Source organism: Amblyomma americanum, chromosome 1, assembly GCF_052857255.1.
Source record: "Amblyomma americanum isolate KBUSLIRL-KWMA chromosome 1, ASM5285725v1, whole genome shotgun sequence".
NCBI classification, from domain to species: Eukaryota; Metazoa; Arthropoda; class Arachnida; order Ixodida; family Ixodidae; genus Amblyomma; species Amblyomma americanum.
Window position 1 is genome coordinate 200,192,753 of NC_135497.1, and position 16,523 is coordinate 200,209,275.

Sequence of the window (16,523 nt, forward strand, 5' to 3'; positions counted from 1 at the left end):
TTAACTACGGCGTCCCTCATAGCCTGAGTCGCTTTGGGACGTTAAACCCCATAAAGCATAAACCATTATGTAGCAAGTGCAGTGTGATATTAGATGTCATAGCTTTTGAGCTCTTTGCAGAAACACCATTTAATTGAAAACTGTTGCGGTATTGTTCTTGATATGTGTACAACCTTGAAAGTGTTCGAGTCTCGAGCTCCGACATATCACTGACTCACTGGGACAAATTTCATCCTGCGCTTCTAATAACTACTTCAGTCTCTGCACCACCTTCTGCTGATTGAGATCGTGCGGGCAAATCCTCCTCTTTCACGTGTGCACGTGGCCACTGTGTTGGTCTCTTCAGTTTCCTTCTCTTCTGTCGACTGGTCCATTTTAAACGAAATCAGTGATGTAGGCGAACAAGTCAGTCGCTTCACTGAAATAGTTATTAATTGTATGCGCCAGGACATACCACTGCACACTCAAGTCGCACCAAGTTCCCGTTCTGGTTTTCCAAGGAACTTAGAACAGCAACCACAAAGCGAAACGCCCTGGGCTTGATACATGGGCAGATGAATTTCGCCACTTGCGTTCCCTTAGCAAACGCCTTTACAAGCGGGATTATGACCCCTATCCTGAGTCTTTGCATAATAGTGCCTCTAATCGTCCTACTGAGTTCTGGTGATACGTTGCCAAGGGTTCAAATAAATCTGTTAGGCGTATTCACTCTCCCGGCAATGAAATTCGGAATGTCGCTGACAATTTTGCTCAACACTTTTCCTCCGTGTACAAATCTCCACGTTGCGAATTCGTATCCCCGCCGCAGTGGCTCAGTGTTTAGGGCACTCGACTACTGATCCGGAGTTCCCGCGTTCGAACCCGACCGCGGCGGCTGCGTTTTTATGGAGGAAAAACGCGAAGGCGCCCGTGTGCTGTGCGATGTCAGTGCACGTTAAAGATCCCCAGGTGGTCGAAATTATTCCGCAGCCCTCCACTATGGCGCCCCTTTCTTCCTTTCTTCTTTCACTCCCTCCTTTATCCCTTCCCTTACGGCGCGGTTCAGGTGTCCAACGATATATGAGACAGATACTGCTCCATTTCCTTTCCCCCAAAACTAATTATTATTAATCCGTATGCTTTTCAGCTGGTGTACCTAATTCCGTTCCTTGGCTTTCGGCTTTTTCGACTAGTTACGTGCGCTGGAGGAATTGCTTTGCCTGCATGCTTCCGAAATCGCATGTATTTTAGCACGATGCAGCCAAATTTTTGTCTAGGCACAGCGGCGAGGGTAATTGCGTTTTCGAAATTCCAAAAACTGATATGGCGGTTACTAACGGCCTGCTACAAATCTCTAAATGCAACTAGACGCGTAACTCTAAGTTAAAAAGTTCATTGTTGGAAATTAGTTAAGCATCTTACTAGTTAGCATCATTCGCCGGTTTTCTGACTACCACCAACCCTGGCAATACCATGCCGCATATTTTTGCCTCAAAACTCCTATTTTTGCAAATTACTTGCATTCTTCCTTGTAACACCCGGTACAGGAACACAAGCACGCACTGCAGCGAAGCGTCCTTTCTCGGTTCAGCTGTTATGGTTTCTTTTCTTCTCAAAGCCTTTACTGGGTGTTTGTCTGCGGAAACACAATCCGCGGCCTTCGTGCTCTCCCTCTTCCATCTGTTTTTCCAGGCCCGTATCCACAACTCGCCCTCTCCTCCTGTGGTCATTCAGTCAGTCTGTCACACACGCTCACTTAGCGGAGCGTAACACACACACACACACGCACGCACGCACGCACACATACACACACACACACACACACATAAACACACGCACGCACGCACGCACGCGCGCACACACACACACACGCACACGCACACGCACACACACACACACGCACACGCGCACACACACACACACACACACACACACACACACACACACACACACACACACACAAACACACACACAGAGAGAGAGAGAGAGAAACGCAAGCCAGAGAGCGAGCAATTGCACTGTGAATAGCGTAAATCCCTTCCTGCCGGACTGCATTGGATTCTACACTCCTTCGACATGTGTTTGCAAACGTCGATGTTAGGGTAAAGACTAAACATCGTCATTTCTTTTTTCTCTGACCAGTGCCAATGTAGGCCTCGTAAAAGGAAAGCGCGATGCCCGATTTCGAGTCTTGCGGTCGTGAAAGCTAGCAAGCGAATGCTCGTCTTCAGGAACATCACACGCTTCAAAGGCATCGAAAAACGCGAATTTTCACTCATGTCGCCCTCTTGCTTTTGATGCAAGTGCCGACAGGGCATCCTATAGGGTTCCGCTTTCGTCTCATCTAGTGGGGGAAAAAATAATGCGCGCGAAATCGACGAATTGGTTACCGCGCGTGTGTGGGCCCTTCTGTCAAAACCTCCATACGTCGTCTCTCAAAACAGACTTGGCGGATAGAGTGCCAGATTTTTGAGGCAGGGACACTCCAGCCGCGATGAAGAAAGAACAATGCCTGGGACAGCTCTTAGAGGCAGCGAAGCATCTTCTCAAGTGTGCCTGTACATACCACGCCCACATTGCTGTGCGACGTGCCAGCGCCCTGTTTACGATCAGTCGCGAGACGTCCGAAGCCCGCATACTGTGTCTTGGGCGAATCTTGGCCCGCCCTCGATGAGCGCAGCAGCAGTATAGCCGCCAACAATGCCAGCCTAGAGTCAGCCGTTGCGGACATCAGTTGGTGTCGTATACTGGAGAGCCGTCCGCTTATTTTTGGCCCGTGTGATCGTAGCAAAGCACCTCGTCGTGTGTTTTTTTTTTTTCACGCGACCTTATAAGTGCATTCGAGTATTACTGCTTGACTCCTTGAGGTAAACATGTTATTCTATATCGACTTACCGATGACGAAGGCTTTGTCGGCGCCGCGGCATGAGGCGTGGCACGCAGGGCCTCACAATGGTCCCCGCGAAAGGCACGCACTCTTTTCAAGCGTGATTTCTTCGAGAAGCAGAACGGGCAGCCACATAACTTTTCAGGCAGACTTTCTGCGCTGAAAGGCTTCGTCGCTGCATTCGCAGCCTCAAAAGCTCGTTTACGATATTTCTTCTTTTTTTTATCCCAAAGTAATCGCTCGCACTGAACGAACCTAAAGGGCGCTTCGCCGGCGCGTCATCTTTTCTAGACAAGGCTTACATCAGAGCGACGAATAACTCCCAAAACGAGTGTTTACCGCATGTCAGACGAGCTGCATTCATCCTATTTATTCTCCGAAGACGGCCCATAACGAGACTAAGGACAAGTGTTTCGCAACATCAGAGCTCATTTTCGTGTTTTGTCTTCGTTGCTTCGTGACACTTTTTTTTTTGCATAGTGCTGTAGCAGCATTCATCCTCTGCAGGCGTTATGAGCGTCAGCGTGAATGTAATCTTGTCCCGGCGAGTAGGATAAATACCTGGAGCGCTTCGGACTGGCCTTACTCTGTCCCCTCTTGTTTTAAAAAAGTATGCAAGAAATTTCAAACACGACGCTCGAATGCTTGGGCTGCAACGCAGCGTTAAAGTTACTCCCTCGCGCAGCCTTCTTTCGCATGGCGAACCGTTGCGAAAGGCTGTCACCGCACGCGAAGCTTGCATCATTTCCGCGGAAAAGTGACAGGAAGGAAGAGAAACCACGATAGAATGGATTTCCGCCGAGATTCGCTGCGACGAGTTCTGTCTCAACTAAAGTGTTTTTGTTTTTCTTTCCAGCAGCTCATGCCGTCCTTATAGCGTGATCGGATGCGGTACTAAGCGAATCGCTCCTGAGAATGGTTTCACCGTTGCTTAGAAACTCTCGTTCGCTGGTGTCAGAAGCGGTTCTTCCGTGGTGCGTCAGTTACATTTCCCCTAGAAGTGGGCCGGATCAATGCGCTTTTGACTGCTTGCTGTCGTCGGCAGCGGCATTATCATCATCAGTAGCATAATCTCATCATCCGAGTTGAGCCCGCGGCAGGACAAGAGCTTCTCCCTGTGACCTTTAATCATTCCTTTTTGGCGCTTTCCGCAGCCACGTTATTCTAGAAAATTCTCCTAAGCTTGTGCTTCCACATGACTTTCAACGGCCTTGATGGCGTTTTCCTCGCCTTGGTGTCTACTGTAATGCTTTAATAGGCCGCCAGCTGTCAGTTCCACGCATTACACATGTTCTGCCCATGCCGATTTCTTTTTAACTTCAGCAAAAAAAAATTAATGCCACATTTGGTCTGTAATCCCCACTGACAACTGTTCATTCTCATTGTTAGTTTGTTCGTTCTCCTCCATTATGGAGTCTGCACCAATCTCGTGTGCTTCTTTCCGTACCGGGCATCAAAAAGGCTGATTTATCGTCGCCAGCACTAAAACAGACAACCCTAGAATATTTGCATGAGAAACACGGACACCGACTGCACGTGTACACCCATGGCTCAGTGACCCCTTCCAGTTCCTCGGGCTCCGTAGTCATCCCCGTAAGGACGATAGTTAAGAAAGTGAAAACATCACACCGGACGTCATCGACTGGCGCAGAACTTACTGCTATTCGTGTCGCCATTGAGCATATCGGTGAAGAAGCACCCCAGCAATGGTCTGTTTTCACTGATTCAAAGGCAGCCTTCCAAGCGTTACAATCTGCTCTTCGTCATGAGTGCCATGAACAACTGGTCGCGGAAATCCGAGGGCTCCACCACACAGCCATCAACAAAGGGAATGATATTGTTTACCCATGGCCGCCAGGACACAGCCGCATCGCAGGCAACCACCGCGCGAACGAGGCCGCGAACTGCTCATCACGAGGGCTAATTTGTGTACATCCCCACCTCGAGAGCCGACGCAGCGGGTAGGCTTTCGAACACTGGCGCGGGAGATCACGCTTGCCTTGTGGAATTCCGGCCAGTTTTGGAACCTGCGTGTTATCCCTGGATCCTGACCTGAAGCTCTGGCTTCCATCCGGCCTACCACGACGTGAAGCAACTTTGCTGTGTCGCCTGTGGCTTGGTGTAGCTTTCAATCACTACTCCTTCTTCATCGGTATGGCTGATAGCCCTGCATGTGCCATCTGCGGGTGTGACGAGACTGTAGCCCACATTCTTTGTGACTGCCCTGCCTACAGCGCGAAAGGCAGTCTCTCTGCCGTGTGCTGGAGCGTCTAGATCGACGCCCACTGACGGAAATGAAGATTCTCGGCCACTGGCAGCAGCGATCGTCGGCGGTGAAGGCGTCCAAGGCACTGCTGCGGCTTTTGAAGACTTGTGGCCTGCACGAGAGGCTGTGACTTTACTGAACGCTGTGACTTTACATAGTGACTTCAATTTTCTGCTACTCTGTTTTCTCCGTTATTTTTATCCCCTCTCCCCTTTCACCCGTGCAGGGTAGCAAACCGATTATTCTTCCGGTTAACCCCCCTGCCTTTCCTCTCTTCCGCCTCCTCCTCTTTCACCTTGTTCGTTCGTTTCATTTCTTTCGGTTCGTTTCGTTTCGGTTCGTAACAGTTCAGTTCGGTTCGTTTCGCGCGCACCTAGGTAACTGGAAGAGAGCGCGCGCATTTTAAATGGCTAAGAAAGGGTCCGTAGAGTCCTACCTTTCACCGCGCTATGCGCTTCAGACTCTATGCCCTCAGAAGCATGCCACAGCGTCTTATGAAGCATATTCAGCTGAATATACAACCTCGACAAAATACTTATTCGAATCCAAATTACAAATATTCTCAAGGTCAAGCGCAAGAAACTTGCCAGCTATTTGGGGTTTGAGGTTAATTTAAAATTAAATACATCTTACATGGTTAATGAGCAGTACAGAAGTAGGCCTCGAAGTTAGACTGTCAAGGAGACCTCCTGTGACAAAGTAGATAAGAATAAATTCATATGCTAGGCAGCATGGTAAAAATACAGTTAAAGCGCGAAAAATAACGAAGATTTAGGTGAAAAAGCAGGGTGATTACACAAATTCAGGCGGAAAAGCACATCGGTGGGTTACAGTTAAACAGCAAGCATTGTACCAAGAATATAATGAGAAATAAAATAGGAAAAAAAAAACAACGCAGATGAGGCACGATACGTAGAAATTATGCCAATGGAAAAATGAACACTAGAAACAATTATAGCAAGCAATGAAAGGAAAAAATACAAAAATCTGATGGGAGCAACCAGCTTGGAAGGCTGCTCAAATCAGCCTCATGGCCACACAGCTGCTGAAAAGGTAATTGTGTGGGGGAACAGTGAGTGTTATCTGACATTCCAAAGGCTCTTAAACTGCAGAAATGATCGGTATTTTAACAATCCCATAAGACAAATGTGCACGTTATAAAGTACGCGGGGTCTGAAGAGGACGGACACACACACACGAACACACACGCGCACGCACACACACACACGCACGCACGCGCGCACACACACGCACACAAACACACACACACGCACACACGCACGTACACGCACACATATGCACACACGCACCCACACGCACGCGCGCAAGCTCCTTTGGGTGCCTTCTGCGGCATACTTGGCCTCTCGCAAGCTCACGTCTTTTGAGGACAGCACTGAAAGCCGGGAAGAAAAGTAGCCTGACTTCTTTTTAGTTCCGAGGTATCGAGTGCGCGGAAGCGATCGGCGTAGCTTTAGTCACGCATGCGCCATGGGGGAGGCAACGGCAACAGCTATGGCCATACATGCACGATTTGCTGAAAAATATGTTAGTCAAACCACTGAGTATACAGTGCAAAACAGGAACTGAGTAAGGTATAGTAAATATGCTGCGCAAAAAAAAGAGAGAGAGAGAGAGGCGTGCGACATAGCGAAAAAAAAAGAAAACTATTGCGGCTTATTTTCAGACTGTTTTGATGTTTGCTGCGTATTATTTATTTATTTATTTATTTATTTATTTATTTATTTATTTATTTATTTATTTATTTAAAACATACTGCAGTCATTGAAGACCATGCAGGGAGGGCATACAGGTCACAAAAAAAATGCATTTCGGCGCCACCATTCGCAAGCAATCACAAAATATAAAACGAATAGGGTGCAGTACAAACAGTAAAAAGGGTAAAAAATGAATCAGCAATCAGTGAAGCAAAAAAAACCAACCCAGGGTTTTTCGTACACTTGTTACATTACCAGCAAAAAAAAAAAACATCTCTTGGAAAAAACATCTCTATATACGTGGTGTTCAGACTGGGAAATGACCCTAAACTATACCAAAACTAAGTGCATGTCATTTCCACACTCATTTTCTCGTATTCCAACCTCATATTTCGCTGCCATGGTAGCTCAGTGGTTATGGTGCTCAGCTGCAGACCCGAAGGACGCGGATTCGATCCCGGCTGTGGCGGTCGCATTTCGATGGAGGCGAAACGCTAGAGGCCAGTGTACTGTGCGATGTCAGTGCACGTTAAAGAACCCCAGGTGGTTGAAATTTCTGGAGCCCTCCACTACGGCGTCCCTCATAGCCTGAGTCGCTTTGGGATGTTAAACCCCCATAAACCACAAACAGACTAAGGCAAGCGCCTTCACTCTTTAAAAAAATCACGTACAGCACTCTAATCATACCCAAAATTGAATATGCGTGTGTTATCGGGACCCGAACCAAGACTACATCATATGTAACACTGAATCCCTGTAAAGCCGTGCTGCGGGATTTATTTTTCAGGCTGTTTTTGTACTCTAGTGTTAACACCTCTGAAAAATCGGGCCGAACTAGATCCCCTATCACTACGACGGAAACACGCTCGCCTGTTGCTGTATCGTAAACTTTATCATCACGATCGTTTGCATGACGACTTCTTTCAAACACCCTCCGTGATATTTCACCACCGTGGTCACCTTTACAAAATCCAACGCCCAGTACTGCACTCAGCTCATGTGTAATCATTCACACCCAGCACCACAATCGATAGGAATAATTTATGTACATGCCATTTGACATTGCTATCGAAGTTCAGTCCGATAAATTCTAAGAAATGCTTGGTACTTACATCAGAATGTGACGTATCACTGCACAGTTAAAATGTTTTTTTTTTTTTGGGGGGGGGGGGAGGGGAGGGTATTTTTGTTTTGTGCTCCTTATTAGCTTTGCCATCCATTTGATTTTGCTATTTTTTGTGCGGCTTTCTGTATTCTGAATCCTAATTCTTTGAATTTACACGATTCTAATTTTGTGCTATTTTGATTTTGTCCTTTTTGATGATCTTGCGATATTGGTGTCTGCGTATTTTGTCGTATTTTTCAATTTCTTTTTTTTTGCTGCATTCTCATATATTGTTATTACAGTGTGTTTTCGTGTGCCACGCACTATGTAAAACCCTCTTCCAGAGGGCCTTTCGGGGTACCTGAATAGGTTTGGTTTGGTTTGGATTATGGGGGTTTACGTCCCAAAGCGACTCCGGCTATGAGAGACGCCGTAGGGAAGAGGTAAAGAAATTTCGACTATCTGGGCTTCTTTAACGTGCACTGACATCGCACAGTACACGGGCCTCCAGAATTTCGCCTCCATCTAAAGCGGCCGGTACCGAACCCGCAGTTTCGGGTCAGCAGCCTACAGCCATAACCGCTGAGTCACCGCGGCGAATTGTATTTTAAGAAATAAAAGAAACAAATACATAAATATTCTTCCCGTAACCAAATGACTTTCAGCATTACTCAGACGCTTCGCTTGCTCTCTAAAAACGCTTTTTAGTGCGCTAGCGCTATAGATGGGTCACTAGCGAAAAGCCGCTATGTGCAGGTGAAGCTCTGAGAAACTTAGGCTTATAAGCTCGGGTAGCCTGCATCGGAGGAGCCTCGCGCCAGCTGCCGCCAAGTGGAGGCAGGGTGCGAAAATGAAGAGCGAGAAACGCAGTTGCGTGCACATGCAGATGTCAGCAAGAAGAGACGAAGGATAAAGTCGCCGGAGAAACGGGGACTGCAGCAAGCGGTAAATCATGGATGAAGCCTGTCCTTCGAGAGATTCCTAAGGCGAACGACGTGCACGGCGAGCTGAGCAGCAACACAAAAGAAGAGAGCGAGTGACAACGGGAGTCAACCGATCCAGTGGGCATAGCGAGGTGGTAAGCCGAAGCAGACGGGTGAAGATAGTGTAACCTCGCTAAACGGGTTGCGGAAAAAGATGAAGAGCAAGCAAAGAGAGGCGGATGATAAAGTCGCCGGAGGAGCATGCAGTAGAGAGGCGAGTACAAGTGGCTTCAGAGACCGCCCAACAGAGGGAACAATGACTCTGACCTCAACGAGTAGCTCACGCGACTTAGGACTGCCAGAACATTTGGGTGCAGCTCGAATTTTTAAACTTATAAAAAGCTTAACAAAGATAAGCAAAGCTAAACAAGGGCAAACGTGCCAGAGCACCTAAGTCGCGTTTATGTTAACCAGGTAAATTAATCGGAAGCCAATTATTTTAGTTTCAAACTTTCCTCGCACCGCAAAAATATATTGCTTCTGAGACTTGCATGATACTCATATGTAAGTGAAGAAAAACGATCCCGAAAACATTCTCAATGATTACGAATTACGAATTGTTTTTAGTGCACTTTATAAAAAAACAGTTTCAGGCATGGTAATGGACACATAGGTGGGCTGTTACATTGGTATAATAAATGCTAGCAACACAGTAGAAAAGTAGTCGAGGGCAGCAGAAAATCAGGTGGAGTAAAGAGGTTAAGAGATTTTTTGGGCTATGGCGGGGTCGCCACTTGCTCAGGAGGGGGTCAACCAGAAATCACTGAGGCAGGAAGGCCTTCCTTGCAGAGAATTCGACTTAGCCGATCATGATGATGATATATTCTACTGGCATCCAGGAAGTCCTACAGAGCGATGCGATACGGGCCATGTGTCCATGGATGGTAGAGTTCGAAGAACGGCTGGGGTGCAAGCACACGTGAACCAAACCTCTGAAGAAAAAAAAAGGTTTAAATATGTTTCCAAAAGGAAGCCATGACAACGTCGTATCAGGAACGCCTCTTATTGAGACCGATATTTTATGCCGACTGTTTAAGGGTAATATGGCCGCTTCTTTTCGTCTAGCAATGCGTTTATACTCAGAGGGCGCGGTCACGGTTTATCTTTAAACCATGGCGTTGTTAAACTGCTCGCGACTCATGGGAGATAACGCGGTAGCCAGTTCTTGCGCCGGCGGCTGCGTTCGAGCCACCGGCGCCGTCTGGCCTCTCGACGGCAGCGCAGGCATCAAAGCAGCTGACACGGAGACCGCCTGCCTAAGGGCAGCAGGGTTCTCCCGCATACTAGCCTCAACATCCCAGAACGAGAAAAGCACGTTAGCTCCGGCCGGCGCGGATCCAGTCGCTCTCTGAAACCCGCGCACGCCCGGGCACGGCAGGAAAACGAACAGGGCCCAGGCGGCTAGCTTCTACGCGCGTGCTTTTCCAGCTGTCGGCGTCTCTATAGACGGCTGTTTCCTGAAAGAAACAAAGAAAGGAGAGGCAACTTTCATAGACCTGACACTGACGCTTCTCTCTTTTGGTTGCCGTGGTAGCAACGCGTGATTATTGGCGCTACGCAAAATGATAAAAGCGTCGGCGGAAACATAACAAATATTCCATAAGAAAAGAACACTTTCAACTTTAAATAGCTAAAGTCGGATGCAACTCAAGAACGAAACGGAAAATACCTCTCGAGCCAGTGAGGCAGACCAGTTTTCATGACATCATGGTTTATCCCCGTGTAAATGGTAGCGTGACATCTGAGAGGGCTGAGAAGTGCTAGGGGATTAACCACGGATTAACTGCTATCTCATGACAATCGGTCGGCGCCAATGGCTGGAAAACCTCCTTTTAGGAGCATTTCCAGCTCGTTCTTGAGTTGTATACGACTATAATCAAGCATTGGGAAACGAATATGCCTATACAGGTCTTCTGCGGCTTTTGCCGTGCGGGATTCTTTCATAGGTCGTCACAGCCGCTATTATTGTACTCATGCATTTCGCCTCACTCACATCCGTGAGTGTGAGTGAGGGGACTTCAGTGTGACTGGATGTGATTGTAAGTGGGCGCTATTGAGAGTGGATATGAGTGGATGTGAGTATTGACTGGTTGTGACTTTCTGCAGGCAACAAAGACGGCAGAGGATCGCGCATGTTTCTGCAGCAGTTCGGAAATTATGATAGTGATGGTGATTTTTAATCGCGCAAGGGGATCTTGGCCAAAAAGTGCCATAGCGCAAGTTGTTTCGGCTCTACAAGAATGGGGTCAAATAACCATTTTTTTTTTTCAAGCATTTCTCCCGAGAGGGAACGAAGCACCAAGACAGGAAACTTGTACTCACTGGAAAACCGGCGCGCATAGAAGCCTACGCCTCCCACATGCGAGGCAGATGCTCAAATCACTGAGCAACCGCTGCGTTCTCGAATACGATGATGTCTTGTTCATCTTTCCGGGTTCTAAATAGCGGATACGTGCTCGCAACAACCCGAAATGTTGGCTTCATAGCATGTTTATGACGCTTTCAGGTGGGGCCTACAGCTGGAACGCCTGCTGCCATTGACGCCAGGTATCATTCGGCAGAAAAAAAAAGAAGCTTAGCTCTTTGTTGTGGCCCCAGCGTATCGATCAAGATATAGCGTGCTGTCATTTCGAGAAGCGTATTTACTTTAGGAAGCGCGCCTGCGGCACTGAAATGACTGGGAGCTTAATGGCGAATACAGTGTATTCCAGGTAATTCTGGAAACCGCGGTGATCTCTATCGGCGCCGTCATCAGCGCGACGGTGACCGCCATCCCTCAGCGTGCGTGTCCCGGTGCACCGTCCACTGCAGAGCGTCTCATTACACTACACGGGATAGGGAGGCGCGGTTGCCACGGGAACCGTCCGGAAGGTGGCTATCGTCGAAGGAGGAGAGAGAGAGCATGACGAGAGGGGTGGAATGTGGCATGCCCAGGACCCGGCGACTGCTGCGAGACGCGCCGATCGAGGAGAGGTTCAGCGGCGGTGGTGAAGCAGCAAACTTGAAAGTAGTGCTAACGGAAGAACGAGTATGAATGGAAAACTAAGAGGAGTGCTCTACAACCATGCATATAGGCATGTCGCTCTCAAATTATTTGCCTCAATATATCGCGAAATAAAAATACATGAATAGCTGTCGCTGAATCACGCGTTACACGGTGGTAACCTTCCCGTGCGATTCTAGTTGTTTTTAAGTAATTTTCCTTTGAACGCGTACCTTTAATATATTTTAAGATAACGGTAGAGTTGCGGGTACATTTGGTTCCTTTGTGCGAAGCAAGTGCTCCCTTCCGCATTTCGCGAGCGTGTACGACTGGTTGCTGGAACTTCCGGTGCCAAGGCAACATTTTGGACATCCAGGCACGGTGTGGGGAGAACTCTGAGGTAAATTCGACCTCCCAGGGTTTTGACGTGGCAACCCCACCCCTGCTTTTTTCCATTTCGACTCCATCGATATGCGGCTGCCGGATCGAAACCACCAACGCGTTCTCAGCAGCCGAACGGCATAGCCACCGAGTAAAAACGTGCTAAACAAGAACATGCGGTATCGAAGTTAAAATTTGTAGGTGTTGTAGAACCATTAATTACGCACTGTCTCTGTCAGAAGTTCTTAGGCCATCATAATAACTGCTGATACGTGCAGTGCTGCTGGCATTCTTCCTCCCTGGAGGGGGAGAAGAGCCCTCTTACTTACACTTCCGAAGTTTCACAGTTTTCAGGGGTGCCCCACTTTATCGCTCACATGCAGGCCCGATGCCCTGGGAACTTAGACGTATATTGCCACCTACAGCGATCTAGCCTACAGTTACAGCATTGAATGCCGAGACTTGCGACGCGCTGCTTAAGCTAGGCTAAAGTAAGCTGGTAGAGACAAAGTCGTCCCCTGAACAGATTTAAAAGCTGCGAGGCAACAACGAAAAACCAGAAACACTAAAACAGCGCCAAAAACGGGACGAAGTGCTCACAGAAAATACATACAAGAGCGCTCACTATAGCAACTGAGAGCACTTATTGCGGAAGCCGTTATTAATATTTTTTTCTTTTTTGCTGTTTTCATTCAAAAATGAATGGGAAAGTCAACAATTCTCCCAGCCTTACAGTCGAGGTCAAAAGTCTCTGGACCACGTGATCGCCGGACGAAACCTATTTCTCAGTTATTAGCCGCTAGTTAGAAACCACACTTATGGTGGCGAAAGTAGAAATCCTCTTCTTTCAACTCCACAAGTGTGAACTCCAGCCGTTGGCTTATAGTATAGCTACTGGCTTTATTTGCCGAACACGCGGTCAGAGACTTTTGTCGCCGACGGTACATTGATACAATTCCTTTCCTTCTTTTTTTTTTTGCAAATGCAAGTGGCTCAGCTGTAGGAGGTAGACACGTATACGCACGTCCCTCACCCTCGGGGACACGACAAAAGTGCTAGTGGTACTCTGGTGGCATTATTCAAGCACGACTTAGCGCAAAGTCGGTGATCATCCTCTTCGCTATACGGGGGAGAGAGAGAGAGAGAGAAAAGGCATTCATTAAAACATCAAATCCTCTGTTATATGGCACTAACACAGCTCTGACCAGCTTAAAGGGACATTAAGGGTAAATTGAAGTTGGCCTGTACTAACAGATAAGAGCATTCTAAAAGCAAAGACTCTACTCTCACTGTAAACGGAGCTTTTATAAACTACAGAAAAACCCGGAAAACGAAATGCGGATTTCGCTATCACCTACCCGTTCTGCGAGCAAAATGCGTAGCATCAAGGCATTTTTTGTGAGTTTGTGCTGATCACAGAGGCTAGGCTACACCACCATTCATTTCAAACCGGCAATCACGGAGTGCTTTTTTCGGTGCGGACGTCGCGAGTTTTAATCAAGGGGCAGCAAAATTTTTAAACGAAATTTCCTCAGAAATAAATGCATTTTGACAGACAGCCACCAACACAACCAGAAAGAGTCGTATAAGTGTTTTTTCCTGAAAACAAAAAAAAAACTGATGGGGTTACCCTCAGGGTCCCTCTACGTAGAACTTAAATACTGGCATATTCGGAGAAGCCAGTTCGCCCCCGAAATGGCGCGGTTTCGAGGAGGGATTTGCGAAAGGAAAGGGTGGGGGAAGGAGGGGGGGGGGGGGGGGGGGGGGGCAGCGGTTTGAACGTGTGAACAGTCTCGGAGCGTAGGAATGTGATCAGGGTATTCCCCGCATTATTTGCAGCTGGGGCGGCCGGGATTGTGCCGGATATAGTACATGTAGTGGTCGATGAGGAGCGGCCGAGTCTGAGCGCCTCGCCAGTATATATATATATATATATATATATATATATATATATATATATATATATATATATATATATATATATATATATATATATATATATATATATATATATATACACGTGTTGCCCCGGTGCGACAGCGGACTGCGTACAACGTGTGACTGTTGAGCCGTCGCTTTCTCCCTGAGGTCGTCGCCTTTTCTGAATCTGTGCGTTTGAGGGTCATATTCGCGTGCAACACGAAGGATGGACTCCGTATACTGCCATTGATGACGGCGTGCCCCAATCTGATCCGTGAAACCGCAGAGTTACCTGCTGTCCACTGGGCGGTGGCCCTAATTTGTGGATGGGTTCGGCAATGACGTTTGAGCGTTTTAAGCAGGCAGGAGGAAAGTGAATGGCTCTACATGTGTAGCCACACGCGAAACGGGCGTCGTCGTTTTGTCCCACTCTGTAGCTATGGCACACCCTTTTTATGTTCGATTAAATCTCGCTGCGCAGTCTCACTGTAACAGCGCTACAGAAGCGAGCGGTCTTTGCCGGAACGCCACCAAGTAGGAAATTGCCCGTTCGCATCGGCACGGGCGTAGTAATGCCAGATCGCAGCGGGGCGAGGGAACAGCCCCGCTTTATACGTACTTCGCGATGCCCTACATTCATAGCCCCGTGCAGCGCTCGTTCCACTTTCGTATTCGAAGAGGCAGAGTCGCGACATCAGCGGACCGCAATGTGCGATCTCCATCGGCCCCGGGCACGTTGGCGACGAATCATCTGAAGCGTGTGTGTGTGTGTGTGTGTTTGTATATATATATATATTAACGAAGCCAACAGTCACCGAAACCAAGGTGCATAGGGGAATTTCTATTTTTTTTTTAATTTCTAGTGCCAATCAATTGGTTTTTAAAGAAAATTACTTATAAAGCAGCAGAAATTTTCGTTAAACCAATCGATTGTCATTACAAATTAAAAAAAAGAAAATTAAAAAAATTCCCTTTGCACCTTGGTTTCAGTGGCTGTTGGCTTCCTTAATGTATTTGTCAAATCTGCCCCTCATTTCATTTGCCTTACTTATAAAGCAGCAGAAAAAACAACCATGCCGCCGGTGGCATCCGAACCCACGACCTCCGAATGTAGCGTCCGGTGCTCTACCAACTGAGCTACGACGACGGCTGTCCAATCTGCTGCTCTCGTGGGTATTTATGTTTACTTGGTGTAAGCTAACCTTGATAGTGTTCACCAGTGCCCCCCTCGTCCACAGCGGCGTACGTAGCACGTCCCCCCCCCCTCCCCCCATGGGACAGAGCTATATCTCGACTGGATGCGATGTCCAGAATCTGTATGCGTTTGTGCCTTGGCTCTGCCACGAGTATCGTCGAAAGTCGAAATACAGCTATACTTCTTGGATATCTTCTTGGATATCTTCTTGGATATCTTCGGCACGAAACGCTGGATACATTCATGAGCCATGTTCTTGAAGATGAGCCACAAGTCATTAATACTGCAAGGATTCGATTGGAAATCGTCATAGCGAAGGTCAAGAATGTCAATGATGGATTCATTATCTGCTCATTAAAAATTTGGAAAGCAATGAAGAGCATCTTCATGCTTTAAAGAAACATCATTCAGTGACAATAAAATTTCTTTATGATCTGATATACCAGTAGAAACATCACAAGAGATGTTTCCTGTAATATTGCCACTTAGAAAAAAGGTTGGTTGATTACTCTCAACTAATTATGCGATTATGCACTTTACAAAAATAGTTTAACTTGCTCCATACAATAGGCAGGAGCATGCATTTGGTCGCGTCGTCTTTGAGTGCCTCGGCGTATTTTTAAACCCTGGCTAAAGTTAGCTGGGAAACCCTGTATATACTGCCACCACGTTATTAGGCGACTGGTATTTTCGGAGAGTAGAAAGCGTTGAAGGGGGGTCATATTTACAGCAAAATTGATGGAGCGCTGCCTAGCACTCATTGCGCGTTTTATTTTTTGTTTCTTTTTTAAGCTTCAGGAACTGGTGTTAATAGCCTGTACGACGAGAGATATACAGGTATAGTGAAGAAAGTTTCCGTTCTTTGTTTCGACGAGAAGCATTCTTCACGGTGCCTAATATTGCTCAAGCATATTCAGTAGAACTCTGCATCGTATGGGTTGGCGATTGCGCATTTCAAAAACCTTCCACGCACTACTTTCATTTCTACTACCTGGCTTCTTCTTCCTCTTTTCTTTTTGGCAATGCGCAAAATGACATACGGTCTTCAGCTTTACGGCGTTGCTTTCCTTCCTGTTCTCCGATACTTGAAAGAAGTGAGCGTGAGTTTC